Consider the following 16,654-nt stretch of genomic DNA (forward strand, 5'->3'; position numbering starts at 1 on the left):
GGTCTCTACCTGCCCCACAGTTATGAGTCAGCCGCCATCAGACCAAGACCCTTGTTTTCTTAGGTAAGGACACGCACCTAATGCAAAAAAAAAGAAAAAAAAAACAGAAGAAAATTTTTTTTTGGATCACAAGAGTGCCTTTACGCTGTTAAACTCTGTTCAGCCCTATATGCCAAGACATGTCTAATAAGATTTCTGGCCGCCACAGTGGTCGCTCCCAGCCAAGTTCTGATCACAGTCGTTCAACTAATTCTCGACACCATTCCGAAGGGAAGTCAGCCTCTAAAAGACATCGGGCTTCAATCCCCCCCCCCCAGGGGGGAAAGCTCCAAAAATGTTGAGCATGTGGGGCCACCCCTATGGCAGATAAACTGATCTGCAAAGACTGTCTGCGAGGTTATGCTGAACAGGAAAAAGCTGAAGTTCAGCAGGTGATGGATTTAATAAAAAAAGTTGTCAAGGACTCATTAGCAGAACTAATTGATGCATCTCCTTTGCAACAGCTCGCGGGTAGCGAGCAGGCTCAGCCGTTGGATTCATCCCTTCCAGGTCCATCCACAGCGGGCCCGACAGGAGGAGCCTGCAGGCCAGCCGTAGCATTGGCATTGGTCTCTAACGCCATTAGGGTCTGGACTGAGAACATTGAGGTAGCCATTCGACAAGACGTACCTAAAGATGACATCATAAAAGTGCTGGAAGAGCTCAAATTATCTGCAGACTTCGTAGGGGAAGCAGCAATTGATTCGATTAAGTATTCAGCTAGATCGATGTTGCACACGATTATGGCCAAACGCGCTCTGTGGCTGAAGCCATGGGCGGCCGATGCAGCCTCGAAGCAAAATTGGTGCAAAATCCCCTTTGACGGGAAAGCTTTATTTGAGGATAGACTGTAGAAGGCAATCTCTCGAGTGACTGGTGGGAAGTCGGGATTACTTCCACAGGACAGGTGGGTTAAGCGCTCTCGAGTTTTTTCCTCCAAACTCCAGTTCTCCAGGAACAGGAACTTCTCACAGAAGTTCATGTGCGTGTAAAGGCAGAGGTCCCAATACTTTTTGTAATATAGTGTATTTTAACCTGTCTGATATATGTTAGTTCAGGTCAAATCTAGAAGGTGAGTGCATCTCCACAGTTTCGTCAAAACAGAGACACCAAGAAACATTGGAGAAGTACTCCCCCAGGAGGGGACGAAAACGTTTTGACATGAGGCCACTCCAACTACCTCCAGTCGGGGCCAGGTTGAAGAGATTTGCCGAGATCTGGTCCAGCCGGTGCAAGGATCCCTGGGTGGTGTCCACCATCCGTTTTGGGCATTTTTGGACGTTCTTAGATCATCCCCAGCAAGACTCATTAGTTCTAACAAAACCACCATCTTCTCCACAAAAGGTGGAGGCCCTACAGAAATACCTTCACCTACTACAGGTTCAGCAAGCGGTGATCCCTGTTCCTCCTTCCGAGAGATTCACAGGATTCTATTCTCCACTCTTTCTGATCCCCAAAAAGAGTGAAGAATGGAGACCAGTAGTGGATCTGAAGTGATTAAATTGTTTCATTCAATTAGACTCCTTCAAAATAGAGTCCTTACAAACTATCATTCAAATGGTCCAACCAGGGGACTGGATGATTTCGGTGGACCTTCAAGACGCCTATTTTCATGTGCCCATTCTCCCTGCCTACCAGAAATATCTAAGAGTGGCGATTGGCTTCACGCACCTTTAGTTCCAGTGCCTTCCTTTCGACCTGTGCACATCCCCAAGGATATTCTCAAAGGTGCTAATCGCAGTCCTGGCACCCCTCAGGGAAAGAGGTCTGCAAGTTTCCACTTTTTTGACGACATCCTATTGCTAGCTTTCAACCCAGCGCAGCTTCTGGATCACAGAGAGATTCTCCTTTTTCTCGGTTTAGGAGATATCCCTGTATTTGCATGTGCCAACGTCATCGTCACATGCGCATTTAAGCAAGCTGAAGCAACGACACGTACGTGCTGTTGCTTCAGTTGTACTGTGCCATTACTGGCGGCTCCCACATGCATGCGCGGGAGTGACATCATCGCGGCTCTGCCCAATCACAGTGCCGGAGCCGAGATACCCGGAAAGAGGACCGCTGCGGGGGCTTCAAGCTCGGGTAAGTAATTCATAATGAGCTAGTATGCTATGCATACTAGCTTAATATGCCTTTGTCTTGCAGGTTTTTAAATTTTTTAAATTTTTTTTTTTTTTTTACAGGGTTTACAACCACTTTAAGGATAAGAACATTTTCTATCAGTATAGAAACTATATGATTAATCCTGCCAGAAATCTTCTGTTCTTGTCACTTCCTGTGTATTAATCTAAAATCTCATACTATGATTTCATCAATTTCAGCAATTGAGAGAGTGAGGTTAAAGGCTGGGGGAGGGGTTCAATATTGAAGGTTGATTTAGAGGTTTAGTGAAAATTGAAGAAAGAATGGTGCTATAAATAAAATAATCCCTGTTTTTGCCACCTGTAAACGGCTAGCAGCGACCACCGCAAGTAATCGCTGGCTGTGCGGACAGCCACAAATAACTGTGGCTGCCACTGACTTGTCATTGAAGTGTACAGGGCTCAGTGGCCGCAACTAGCTGCTCACAGACAGCAAAAACAGCTGCAGGAATCAGCATATTGCTGCAGCTGTCATTCACACCAGGGCTAGTCACCTGTACAAATGTAGCCATAAAGTGACCAAACAATCAAAATCTTCAAAGATAAAGTGAGTAGTCCACCTCCACGTTAAGATATTCACACAGTTTAAAATAGGCTTGTGTAGTTTCTATGGCTCCTATGGAATCTACACTATATTACCAAAAGTATTGGTATTGTGGCCTGCACAGAGTCCTGACCTCAACCCGATAGAACACCTTTGGGATGTATTAGAGCGGAGACTGAAAGCCAGGCCTTCTCTTCCAACATCAGTGCCTAACCTTACAAATGCCCTTCTGCAAAGGGTGGACCAACTCAATATTGAACCCTACAAGCTAAGACTTGGATGCCATTAAAGTTCATGTGCGTGTAAAGGCAGAGGTCCCAATACTTTTGGTAATATAGTGTATTTTGACCTGTCTGATATATGTTAGTTCAGGTCAAATCTAGAAGGTGAGTGCATCTCCACAGTAGTGGAACACTTGCGATATGCATGGTAATTTGCAAAGGATCTGAATATCTGCCCTATTTCACGTGGAGGTGTTCTGTACACTTTACCACCAAAGATTTTGTTTGTTTGGACACTTTAGGAGAAGTATGGGCTTTAAAAAAAAACAAAACATTTAGGCCTTATGCACACAAGGCGTTTTTACAGCCGCTTTCAGGAGCGTTATGCAGCGTACACACGGTTGGACTTTTCGACCGGACAGGTCCGTCGGACCGCGTCCGACAGACAATCCGATCATGTGTTGGCTTCATCGGACCTTCAGCGGACGAAAAGTCGAAAAGCTGACGGACTGGAACATGCTTCAAATCTTTACGTCGTAACTCCGCCGGACCCAGAAATCCGCTCGTCTGTATGCTAGTCCGACGGACAAAAACCGACGCTAGGGCAGCTATTGGCTACTGGCTATCAACTTCCTTACTTTAGTCCGGTGTACGTCGTCACATACAAATCCATCGGACTTTGGTGTGATCATGTGTAGGAAAGTCTGTTCCTTAAAAAGTCTGTCGGAAGTCCGTCAAAAGTCCGTTGAAAGTCCGTCGGACCAGTCTGGTCGAAAAGTCTGCCCGTGTGTACGCGGCTTTAGCCTTTTTTTTTACAGCTTAAAAATGCCTCTGCATGTTATTCTATGTGTCCATGCACACACAGGAGCTGTAAGTGGCATAGGCATTTTCAAGCTGTAAAAAGACCCAGGGCAGCAGAGCAGCAGCATTAAGCTGTAAAAACACCTGACGTGCCTAAACGCGGCTTAAGGCGTGTTCACATTGTATACTGCGTTAAGCCGTAGTAATTGGATTTGAGAGTGGACAATAGAAGAGGGCAGAGAAAGGCTGCTAAACTCACATTATGCCAATGCAAAACGCTTCTAAAAGCACGTTTTTACAGCTGCTTTTTCCTGGTGTCAGGACTGGCTTTGCAGTTCATTTTTTCAAACACCCTGTGTGCATGAGGCCTTATCCACCAGGGTGGATGCAGCATCAATCTGCTCATCCCTCAGTTCTCCCCTCTGCTCTGAGCAGAGAGCCGTAACACCACACAGCCTTGGTGACAGCATAGTCTGGAAGCACATATTTGGTCGTGTATTGGATTTTCATTCTTTTACAATTCGTTTGGCTTCTATACAGCAGCGGCACCACAATTTGATTCATTGCTTTTAAAAACAGACTTTTCAGGTAATGTTAACAGTGACACATACTTCGATTGATGGTGGTTCTTATGGCTGCCTCTAATGCAAAACTATTATGCTGCTGGACATTTTCTGTCAAATTATTTAGGGCATTAAGAGAGAGCAGATGATATAGCATTGTAAAATTGGCCAGTAAACAAAGTTTTATTGCACAAGACTGGACTGAAATGTACTAAAGACACACAGCATAGATAGAAATTTTCAATGAAAAATTTGGGAATTGCAAATGATAAATTGGTGTCAAATTTATGATAATAGGCCTAACTGGTGTGCGTCTAACTTTTTTATATATATATATATATATATATATATATATATATATATATATATATATATATATAAATAGAAGAATGAATGTGAAGTGGTTTAAGTGCACATATTTACTAGTGGCTGACCAAAAGAAAGGATCAAATCTCACCCACTCTCTCTGACCTGGAGTGATGAACTTCACTGTACTATGCACAGTTTGCTGGGCAGTGAACATGCTTTTCCAGACACCTTACTGGGGGATCAGAGGGAGCTGGTGAGCTGTGATCCTTGGTTTTAGTCATCAACAAGTGAATGCTGCTCTTTGAACACCCCAAACCAATAATTCACCAAAGGAAAACCCCCCCAAAAAAATTGTCCCTCAGACATAAGTCCTTTGTCACGTACCTTGTGGCACAGCCTGACGTGTAGAGGGAGGCCTCTCGTCTGAGACCACTGATGTTATGACAGTGGCTGCGAGAACGCAGCAAGGTATGAGTGCCTGTAAGATGTCCCTCAGCCGCGGCAGTGGGTAGGAGGTGCGTTGCCAGAGATGGGTAAGATAGCTAGAACAGCAGAAGGCAACAAAGACAGCAGACCCTGGATTGGGCAGGCAGCAGGCGGCAGGTGTTGACAGGCAGCTGGCATGTAGCAGTTGCAGGACCAGCAGAGACCAGCTAGCATGCAGAGCAGGTTTGGTGGATAGCTGAATGCAAGGTCAGGCAAGCCAGGTCAGCAACAGATGGTCAGATACCGGCATAAACGGCAAGCAGAGAATGGTCAGGATACAAGCAGAAGTCAGCAATGTAGAATCAGGCAGATGAGCAGAAGGCAAAGCAAATCCAGAGACAGGCCAAGGTCAGGGCAGTTAGCGTTAAACCGAGGTCAGGGAAAGCCGGGTCAACAACAGACGTCAACACAGGAACAGATACAGGAACACGGGTAATAGCCATGAATCAGATAGCACTGGCTAATAGAACTTCTGCCATTTAAATAGTCCTATTGACGCCAACATTAGCGATGGCATATGCATTCGCGAACGGTTATGCACCTGTGCACGTCTTGAGGCTTCATCTGTACTATGGCTAGTGCCTTCCTGACATCCTTGAAGTAGAAAAAAGCAGTAATGGAAGGAACAACAGCAAAAAGTGATTGCTGCCCTTAAATTAACCACAAGCTAAAATTAAAATGCCACTATGGTCATAATCAAAAATGAAATATATAATGCAATCTGTCATAAGCATTAACACAACAATCTTCATTTTTCTGTGTTTCAGCCGTAACTAATTTACTACCTGTTTGTTTTGTCTCAACTGCTGCTCAGTCTATACACTGATATACTTCCATTGATCTTGATCGGTCTGGACAGAATGGCCACTTGCTGATTTAGCAGCATCCACAGACAGCTTAACTTCAATAACACACAAAAGTTGAATTATACACAATTTTACTTCAAAAAGTACAGTGCAGAGGATGTTTTTCCAGTCCTTCAAACTGTAAGAAGATGGTGACTTTCCCAGCCTAGTATCTGCTATGAAAACTGAAACGAAATTGAGGAATATGTGAGAAAACAGGGGGGATCCAGATAGGACTACACTAACTAGAACAAAACAAAAGGGGAAACAAAAAAAAACACACGCAGAAGATAAACACGTTATAGTGGTGCCATGCTTCTCCACTAAATGTCAGTAGTCACAACATTTATAATGTTATATAACATAATATAATATAATATAACATAATATAATATAATATAACATAATATAATATAATACAATACAACGGGATAGCAATGTCATACATATATTTGATTAGGTGCAGTGAAAGTACCAAAACTTAAGTGAGAGAGAAAAATAAATAAAACAAAAGAAAAAAACCTCTGAAAAGTGAAAGTGAACCTCTAAAAAGCGAGCTTAATAGTAGATAGTAAATAGTATGACTCATATCACTCAGAAGGGTGAACCAACACTAGCTAGCTCATTGCAATTGAAGAATAATAAAAAAAACGGTAAAAAGTGAAATGACACTCTGGAAAGCAAGCTCAATAGTGAATAAATAACTAACATCCCTCTGAGGGGTGAAACCAACACTCTGAAGAGCCAGCTTAGTGACCACTATAAATATAAGATCAGTATTCAATAACAAGAAAGGTGAACCCCATGCAAAACAATAGTCCTCTGAAGGGTGAGTTCAAAACTGTATAAGCAGAATATCTTGATAATTCCACTCTCAACATGTATCCTCCACAAACACAGAACTCTCTGAGGCTTACAAGATTATATGCAACCTCTACATGAGAAGTCACAAAGAGCTTTTGTTTCAAACAAGATGCTCCTTCGCACTGTGGTACATGGGGTAATCGCTCGCCTCCTGATCTCTTATTTCACGCTCAGTATCCGTATCATACTTGAAATAAAATGCAAATAATGCTTCCCATAGTGTATAACTACATTTGGTAGAAGTGATAAGAGACCCGACGTGAAATAGTAGTCCTCTAAAGAGTGAACCTAATAGACTGTGTGGAAAGATAACTCAGTGAATCCACTCTCCACCAACACAGAAAACTCTGAGGCTTACCAGAGCATATGCGACCTCAACATGAGAAGTCATAAACAGCGTTTGTACTAAGCAGGTTGTTCCTCCACACTGTGGCACATGGGACAATCGCTTGCCTCCAAATCGCTCCCTCAATATTTGGCAGCAATACATCAGCATCATACATGTAATGAAATGCATTAACGCCTCCCATAGTGTAAATCTGATTGCTGCATTTATTAAAATCGGTTAAAAACACTTACAAATGAATGGCTTTAAAAGCGGCAAATAAAGTCACATATCCCAAAATCCTCAGCTATGCGCAAAGCTTCACCCAACATGGTTTGTCAAAAATGACGTCATCAGTCTTGAACTCACCCTTCAGAGGACTATTGTTTTGCATGAAGTTCACTTTTCAGAGGACCTTTTGTGTTATTGAATACTGATCTTATATTTATAGTGGTCACCATAGGTGTGCACAGCCCATTGCATTAGGGTGTGCACCCCAAAGCTAAAAACACATATGCGTGTGTGTGTGCATGTGTATATATACTGACAGTGCCAGTAGGGCAGAGATTGGTGTCAGTAGGGGAGTGACCGGTGTCAGGAGTTTTTAATTTTTATGATTTAATTTTTTACTATTTTACTACAATTTTATTAATTTTTTTAGGAGCCCCGTCAGGGGGCTTTGCTGAAAAACCAGGGGTCCAAACAGGGGGAATTTGCACCACGTGGGGTGATTAGGGTGTGCCCAGGCACACCTGGCACACCCTGTGCGCACGCCTATGGTGGTCACTGAGCTGGCTCTTCAGAGTGTTGGTTTCACCTCAGATGGATATTAATTATTTATTCACTATTGAGCCTGCTTTTGATAGTGTCACTTTTCAGAGGTTTTTTTTGTTTTTCTTATTTCCATTGACTATTGTATTTGTATTCACAATGGTTATTGAGCTATCTCTTTACAGTGTTCGGTCACCCTTCTTAGGAATATGAGTCATACTAATGAGCTCGCTCTTCAGAGTGTCATTTCATTTTTCAGAGGTTTTTTTATCTTCTCTCACTTGTTTTGGTACTTTACCCTGGTACTGGCTGCTTTAATTGTTTAGTTTTTTTTAGTTTGCACATCAGATTACATTTTCTCCTTAACCACCTCCCGCCCACACTATAGCCGAAAGACGGCTACAGCATAGGCCTTAATTGCAGAGAGGGCGTCCAATCCATGTATGTCCTCCCGTTCATGAGCTGCCTGCGCGCCCCCTGTGGGGCGTATGTGGTGCGCCCTGTGATCAGCGAGTTAATGAGACTCTGCTGATCAGATTGGAGTAAGGTGCCGATCCCGACCCCTTACCACATGATCAGCTGTCAGACAATGACAGCTGATCACGTGATGTGAACAGAAGATCGTAATCAGCTTTTTTTTTCCCCCCTCACACTCACAGCGTGAGGAGAAAAAAAAAGCCAATCACTGGTTTCTGTCAGAGGGACATCAGTCCCATACACAGAGAGCAACTGCTGCTATGCAGTGCCACCTGCCAGTGCCCACCAGTGCATATCAGTGCTGCCTATCAGTGCCTATCAGTACCTCATCATCAGTGCCATCTATCAATGCTGCCCATCAGTGCCAACTCTCAGTGCCAACTCTCAGTGCCACCTATCAGTGCCCTTCAGTGCAGCTCATCAGTGCCACCTCTCACCTATTCTCTGCTAAAAATCGTTTATGTCAATATTTTTACTAATATTTTTACTATTTTTACTACACTAGAAGGTCTCTCCTGCCTTTCCCTTTTTTTTTTTTTTCTTTTGGTTTGTTTTTTCTCTATGCGAGTCTTTCATGTAATCACATTTTTATAGATTAACATTACAAAAGATTAAAAAATGTAAATGTTCTTTTTTCGTAAATAAGTAAATTGGGGTTGGTTTGTACATCGAATGTGTACAGAACTCTTCCAGGAAAGTGATTAAGCCCACGTTCACACCGGGACGATTTGGCATGCGATTTGACATGTCGGTGCAACGGCTGGTGGTACGCATTACCACCAGATATACAGTATCATTATCATGATTTGAAGCATGTTGTCTCATAATGTGCATAACATGATCATAATCATCATGGCCCAATGCATATATCTTATAATATGCATAACACAAGGAGACAATAAATATGAAATGAAACGCTGTTGTCTATACCCAATAACAATGTTTTGCATGTATTCAGCTTTTCTTTTTCTCAGCTGTCTTTTCATGCGTCCATCATACAGCATCATACATCATATGTGCGTTGAGTTTAATGTAATAATATACCTGATCTCATAAGTTTTCCCAGTAGTATGAGATGGTGTTTATGGAAAATACTTTTTACTTCTTTGTACTGCAAATTAAAATGCAAAATGAAAAATAAGTAGAAAGTATTTTCCATAAACACTGACCTATACTTAGCATGGACAGTGTTCTGGGACCCGTGATTTCGAAAACTCCAGGCTTCATTTATAGGAAAGTGCCCAATTTTGGCAATAGGATAATGAAGTTGCTCAACCCTCCAGAGAGAAAAATGTTTTTATTTGAACAAGATGGTTTCTCTTCATGTGGTAGGTGTAAGGCATGCAGAGTCAATAAAGGATCTTGTACAAACTTTTTTGGTCAAACTACTGGGAAAAATTATGAGATCAGGGATTTAATCACATGCAACTCAATGCATGTGGTTTGTTTTACAGTGCCCGTGTGATTTGTTGGATGCATGAAAACACTGCTGAGAAAGAGAATAGCTGAGCACATGCAAAACATTGTTAATGGGTATAGACAACATAGCTTTTTGTTACGTTTTGGACAGGTGCACAACAGAGATCCCTCAGACCTTCAGTTTTGGGGGGTAGACATGTATCCCTCCTGGAAGGGTTCAAATAGAATAAGGGACCTCTCAAGGAGGGAGACGAAGTGTATTTATATTTTGAATAGTCTGACTCCTAATGGATTGAACATTGAAATTGACATAAATTATGATTATTGATGCCAAACAAAGAATGCATATTTATTATCTCTCTGTGTTACATATGTAGCAGTACCCCTATGGGGGCTGCTGGTTTGTTCATTATCATTTTGCCAATCACTCTGCTTCCGATCCCCCATCGCACACACCTGACACCAAACAGTCAAAGTTCAAGTTTTATCACTATTTGTGGATTCAATCTGGGATTATTCATAGAGAGATATGAGATACTCCACCAGACCCCATTAAATGAGGGTGTAATCCATAGCTGTAGCTTTGATGTTGGACTTCCCTAAGCAATCCTTTCCTGGTGCTATTGCTTCCTCTTCTGCAGCACTCCCAAGTTAAACAAAAGGGGCATTACTCTGAATAATTCCCTCTGCCTGACCGATAGATTTCCTTTGGGTGTTGAACTTAAAGCCACAGGCCGTCACTGCCTATTTCCATGACTCCCAGGCCAACGCCCATCAGTCTTTGGAAAGTTACTGTAATATGGTTTATACGGTGGTCCGTAGGCTCATAGTATGTCATTCCATTTACTTCTGCACTAGTTTGTCTGGGTTTCCACTGACCTGTTCTCACCCAACAACAGTCCATGTTTCACTCACAGAAAGTAGGTCCCCAGTCCTCTTCTTCTGCTTTACTTCTACTTCCTCCTCACTTGTCCGGCACATCCCCGCGTGGGAATGTCCAGTTCTATCCCCAGCGCTACATGTTGGCTCCGCCGCAATCCAGGCGCCCGAACTGGACCTCCTTGGAACACTCTTCTGGTCCCCTGGCCCCCTCCCCTCCTGTGCTCGGGCCCCAGGCCCCTCTCCTCCTGCGCTCAGGCTCCTCTCCTCCTGCGCTCAGGCCCCTCTCTCCTGCTGAAGCATGTGACCACCCTTTATATAAGAGACCTCCTTTTGACCAAACAAGTTAATGATCGGTCAGGACTCACATAAGTTCCCTGCCACTCAGGTCTCAGCCCATCCTCTCCATCTGGAACAATCCTCCATCAGGCAGAGGAGGCGTCTCTAAACCCTAGTGTAAGTGGCCACACCCCCCACTATTCTGACACTTCCAACCCCAAACCAAAACAACCAGGCCTGGTAAAATATCACAGGCCTGGCTAAATTTACCTGTAATAACTCCTATGCTACAAATTCTACAATATCCCACCTATCCTTAATAGAGGGCGCTACACGTATATTATAAAATACATGCTAAAAGTCAAAATAAAACAAAAAATACCCAAGCGCAATCACTCCAATAAGTGAAATTTCAAAAATACAGAAATAACATGAACCTAAGTGCTGACACTCCTGTTTTCACACCAGATGGATAATATAAAAAATATATAAATTAGTGCAGCACAGTACTCAAAAATAATATACCAGTAGAGTTGGGTGAACGGTTCAGTCCGAGCAAAAGTTCGGCCCAAACATCGCCTGTACGCCCATTCAGCGAACACCCAAATTTGCAGGGCATTTGGCAGGTGTTCTCCCCCCGAACACCATGCAATGCACTGCATTCTAAGCCCTGATTGGGCAAAGCTGTTCCCAATCAGGGCGCAGTGAAAAGCTGGTTGTTAAGGAACTGGAAAGCCGACCACAGTGTTCTTAACAACCGATGATTCATCAGCTGTCAATGGGCTTCCCTGCTGACAGCTGAATAAAAAAAAAAAAAAAATTGACAGCAGTAAAAAAGTGAAAAGTGATTTGGTCCCCCCCAAAATCTATACCAGACCCTTAACCCGTGCACAGAGCCTGGCAGGTCAGGAAAGAGAGGGATGAGCAAGCACCTCCCCCATAACACCAGGCCACATGCCCTTAACATGGGGGGGTGGGTGCAGGGGGAACAAAGCTGGGTCTCATCCCCACAACCCTGTGCTGTGGTTGTGGGGATCTGTGGTCAGGGGGCTTATCAGAATCTGGTCCCCCAGATCCCGGCCCCCCTATGTGAATGAGTATGGGGTACATAGTACTTCTACCCATTCACCAAAAAAGTGTCAATGGCGCTGCCGCCACCACCAGACCTGAAAGAAAAAAAATCGCTCCACCATCAAAAGGCAAACTGCTGAATGCCTGGCTTGCTGTTTGACACATTTAGGTATGGGGTGGAGCCACCTGCCAACATCACCTAGTGGCACTGCCCCCTGGTGACGTCACTGATTGGTGCATGCTGGGATGGTGATGACACAAGGGGTGGTGCCCCCAGGTGATGTCGGCAGGTGGCCCCGCCCTTACCTATATAAGAAATGTCAAATGGCAAGCCAGGCATCCAGCGGTTTGCCTTAGTTGACAGCGGAGCAATGATTTTTACTTCTTTTTTCGGGTCCGGCAGTGTGGCGGGCAGTGCGATTAACAATGGATTTACATCAGGGGAAACTTTTTTTTTTAATAAAGGAAATGGTCAAAAACTGTGTGTATTTTTATTACTTTTTGACACTTTTTTTGGTAAATGGGTAGGGGTGCGATGTACTCCACACTCATTCACATGGGGAAGGCCGAGATTTGGGGGCCCCCTTGTTAAAGGGGGCTTCCAAATTCCGAAAAGCCCCCTGCCTGCAGACCCCCACAACTACAGCCCAGGGTTGTGAGGTTGAGGCCCTTGTCCCCATCAACATGGGGAGAAAGTGCTTTAGGGCGGGGAGCAGAGCTATGAGTAAGCACTTATTGTAAGTGTGAAACGCGTTAGCTGTTCTGTACCACCCCGCAGTGGTGCCCTGTGTATCCCATGAACCTGTTTTACGAATAAAGACAAACTTAATTTATTCCGGTGTGCGGCTGTTCAGATCTTTGTTCATCTCATCTCGAGCTACACTCAGGGAAAAAAACTAAACTGGTGTCAAGGTGGTATCGGGTCCCAACCACCCTCAGGGTCATGTTTCCATCAACCACCGACATCTGTTGGAGATGCAATTCAATGAAGGGTACACTCACATCTGGTGGGAATGCGTTGTGCTCCTCACATTTTCCAGATTTTCGCCAAAATATATGATAAACAGCTTACGCCCTCTCCTTCCATTGCCCTTCTTTCTATATTACCTGTTACTATTAAATCACAAAAAAACAACCCCTTGAAGTTTTTTCCCAGTGCAGGGCGACAATTCATCCCCAGACATTGCAAAACCCCCCCCCCCCATCCCTTATAGAATGGGTGGGCGAAATAAACAATAAAATGCTTATGAAGGAAATGCAAGCCAAAGCATTAGATAAACAAGCAAAGTTTTTCCCTTCATCTGGAGGCATTACTCTGCTTCGGACAAACTGAAACAGACTCTCAGTGACAAATACTACCTGAGAGCCCAAACAACCCCATAATCATGTACTTATACCCAGGAAAGTGATGCCCTCAGCAGGTTGAGACTTGCTGTCTCTCCACCCTCCCCCCACCCTATACCCCCACAACCTTTTCTCCTCTTAACTCTTTTCTCTTCTTTTACTATCGCTTTAATCTTTCTCTGACTTGTTCTCTCTGGTCACTCTTGGCCACACTAAGAAATCATTTGTTTTCTGATATGAGTTTCCCTATCATTCAGGGAACTTGGAAATACCTCACTACTATGGCTCTGATAACTATAAATGTCTTAATATTAACACTGTTTTCCACGGCAGCAGGCTCCCAAAGGGGCGTCCAGACCGAGAGAAATAACAATAAGACGAATGTCGGCCATATGTTTGAAACAACCTAAAGGTCATATTTTCAAGTTACCTAAGCACATGCGATAGAATGCACTATATTTTTTCTTCATAAATGTATGTTTCAAAATTGTAGACCAGAACGCCTGATGTCAGGCAACTGGTCTAGTTCTGTTTTAAATATGTGTTTAAAACAATAAAAACTTATTGAACCTAAAATCACTGTACTTGTGACCCCACAATGATAAAACTTTTTCGCGGAAGGGAGTTTAATAAGACACATGGCCACTCATTAAAATTAGAAGAAAAGAGGTTTAACCATAAACTATGTAGAGGGTTCTTTACTGTAAGAGCGGCAAGGATGTGTAATTCCCTTCTACAGGTGGTGGTCTCAGTGGGGGGCATCGATAGTTTCAAAAAACTATTAGATAAGCACCTGAACGACCACAACATACAGGGATATACAATGTAATACTGACATATAATCACACACATAGGTTGGACTTGATGGACTTGTCTTTTTTCAACCTCACCTACTATGTAACTATGTAAAAACAATCTTTTGAAAAAAAAAAATGTTTACATTGATAAATGTCCCCCAGGGCAGTATCCGGATCCTCAAAATTTGGACATTTGATTTGATTTTTCAAGTTCGGGTCCCATAGACTCTAATAGGGTTTGCTGTTCGGGTCAGAACTTTTTCTCTGTTTGGGAGTTCTGGTGCAAACTGAACAGGGGGGTATTCGGCCTATCTCTATATACCAGGTGCATGTTATATATATTTGCACACATTCACCTGGTATATGCCAATCTGTAAAATGAGAAGCATTGTTGTCTTTGTATTCTTGTCAATACTTTGTAGAACCACCTTTCACTGCAATTACAGCTGCAAGTCTAATGCCCGTACACACGGTCGGATTTTCCGACGGAAAATGTGTGATAGGACCTTGTTGTCTGAAATTCCGACTGTGTGTAGGCTCCATCACGGATTTTCCGACACACAAAGTTTGAGAGCAGGCTATAAAATTTTCCGACAACAAAATCCGTTGTCGGAATTTCCGATCGTGTGTACACAAATCCGACGCACAAAGTGCCACGCATGCTCAGAATAAATAAAGAGATGAAAGCTATTGGCTACTAAGAGGAAACAAAAAGAAGAGAGGGCGCACCGACCTAGCGCATTACCACTGGTAGCGTTTATTAAAAAGTAAATAACAAGTAATATACTCACAAACGAGCTTGAAATACAGGCATGGACATAAACTGCAAGTATGCAGTAACAGACACCAGGATAAAATAGGACCGGACATCAAGTAGATGCGGCAACGGCTGACGCGTTTCGGGGGCGAGCCCCTTTCCTCAGAGCCTAAGCGGGTGGTAACTGCTCACAGGTGAGAGCTCCTCTATATATGTGTGCATACATGTAACCAAGCCTCCCAGTAATCACCAGCACCAGCCCACCATGGCCACTCCCACTTCCCAAAAACGTAACCCTCCCAGCTGAAAGGACCCTCTCTGGTGTCACCATGTCTTCATAGTAACACCATGGTGATCTCACATCCAAGAAAAAGCGTGCATATTAATCAATCATAATTATTGGTATAATAGGTGTACCCAATCATAGTACACAATAAAGGACTTTACCTGCGGGCTAATACAGGCCATCTAGGGCTATGATCTGGCCACCTGGCAAGTATAGATGTAAATGTGAATGTAAACAGGCGAAAGTAACCATATCATCTGTGCCACCTCTGCAGATCAATCAGTCATATTGCACAAGAAGGGACTTTACCTACGGTCTGATTAGGGACTGTCCAGGGCTATAGCACGGTCACATCACAAATGCAGATGTAAGTATAGGTGTGGACAGGCAGAGGTAGCAGTACCACCTGTGCCACCTCTGCAAATAGGAAAAGTAGTATCGGCTGTACATACCGGAGGGGACTACAGAGGACCTTCGGATGGCTTTAGAGGGCTCCAGATGCCGGTGGAACGCACGCCGCCTTGAGAACCCGGAAGTGCGGATACAAATGCGCTCCACCGGCGATTTCCGGCTACCTAAAACATAATTTCTGCCCGCGCATGCGCAGTGGACACAGGCCGGAAGTGCGGGTGGATATGCGTTCCACCCCGCTACCTCCGACCACTTCAGCCCATACTCGCTGTAAGCGAGAATGTATGGGTGCGCTGCATTCCCTCTGCGCAGGCTCGCAGATGTGAAAGGATATGTGAGGCTGGTCGTCGCCTGGATTGACTCAGCATGATGTTATACATTGCTAATGCAATGGTATTGGAGCCACATCATCAGAGGGGGGGAGGGAGGAGGGGAGGGAGAGGGGAGGATCAGAGGGGGGAGAATGATGCTGATGCCGGGAATGATTCAAAAGACACAGGCAACATAGCCATAATACACAGAGGAGATCAGCTTACCGAGCAATCGCCAGAGAGTCCCTTATTAAGAACATACAATTGAATAAAATTGTATTGTTATATTAATAGACTAATCGTTGTAGTCAGTATGGAAACAGTTATTATTAGCAGATATGAAATGTATCCGCAACAATATTTTGAAAAAACCTACATAAAAATTATTATTTATATGTTGTTAAAAACAGATATATTATAATATAGAATAAATTAAATAAAATGAAAGTAGCATCCGCATCTATATACTGCATTGCAACACATAATGAATCGCAAGGCAGACCTCAACTAAAGACTTTCCATATATGTGTATGTATACACACATGCCCTCTCTAAAAAATAAAGTAAATTAAAAAATGTTGGTGTACATGAGGGAAGTGATTAACCTTACTTGATCCAACATTGGGACATAAAGTTAAATAGATAAGGTTAAAATTGCAAGCAAACAAAATATATAAAAAAAAAAATTCCCAGTACAAACGAGACACAATGATT

General features: G+C 43.4%; 1 protein-coding gene across 2 annotated transcripts in view; it reads right to left on the bottom strand.

Annotated features, from left to right (window-relative positions):
- Window positions 1–15,719, bottom strand: part of SART1 (spliceosome associated factor 1, recruiter of U4/U6.U5 tri-snRNP) — a 301,899-nt gene extending 286,180 nt beyond the window's left edge. The window contains exon 1 of one of the 2 annotated variants that reach the window (XM_073605184.1): window positions 15,671–15,719. The gene's annotated coding sequence lies outside the window, so the exon portion shown is untranslated. The remainder of the gene's footprint in view (window positions 1–15,670) is intronic. The other variant, XM_073605185.1, reaches the window with a different exon arrangement.
- Window positions 15,720–16,654: the final 935 nt, after the last annotated feature.

The sequence above is a fragment of the Aquarana catesbeiana genome, linkage group LG11 (assembly GCF_042186555.1).
Source record: "Aquarana catesbeiana isolate 2022-GZ linkage group LG11, ASM4218655v1, whole genome shotgun sequence".
Lineage (NCBI taxonomy): Eukaryota > Metazoa > Chordata > Amphibia > Anura > Ranidae > Aquarana > Aquarana catesbeiana.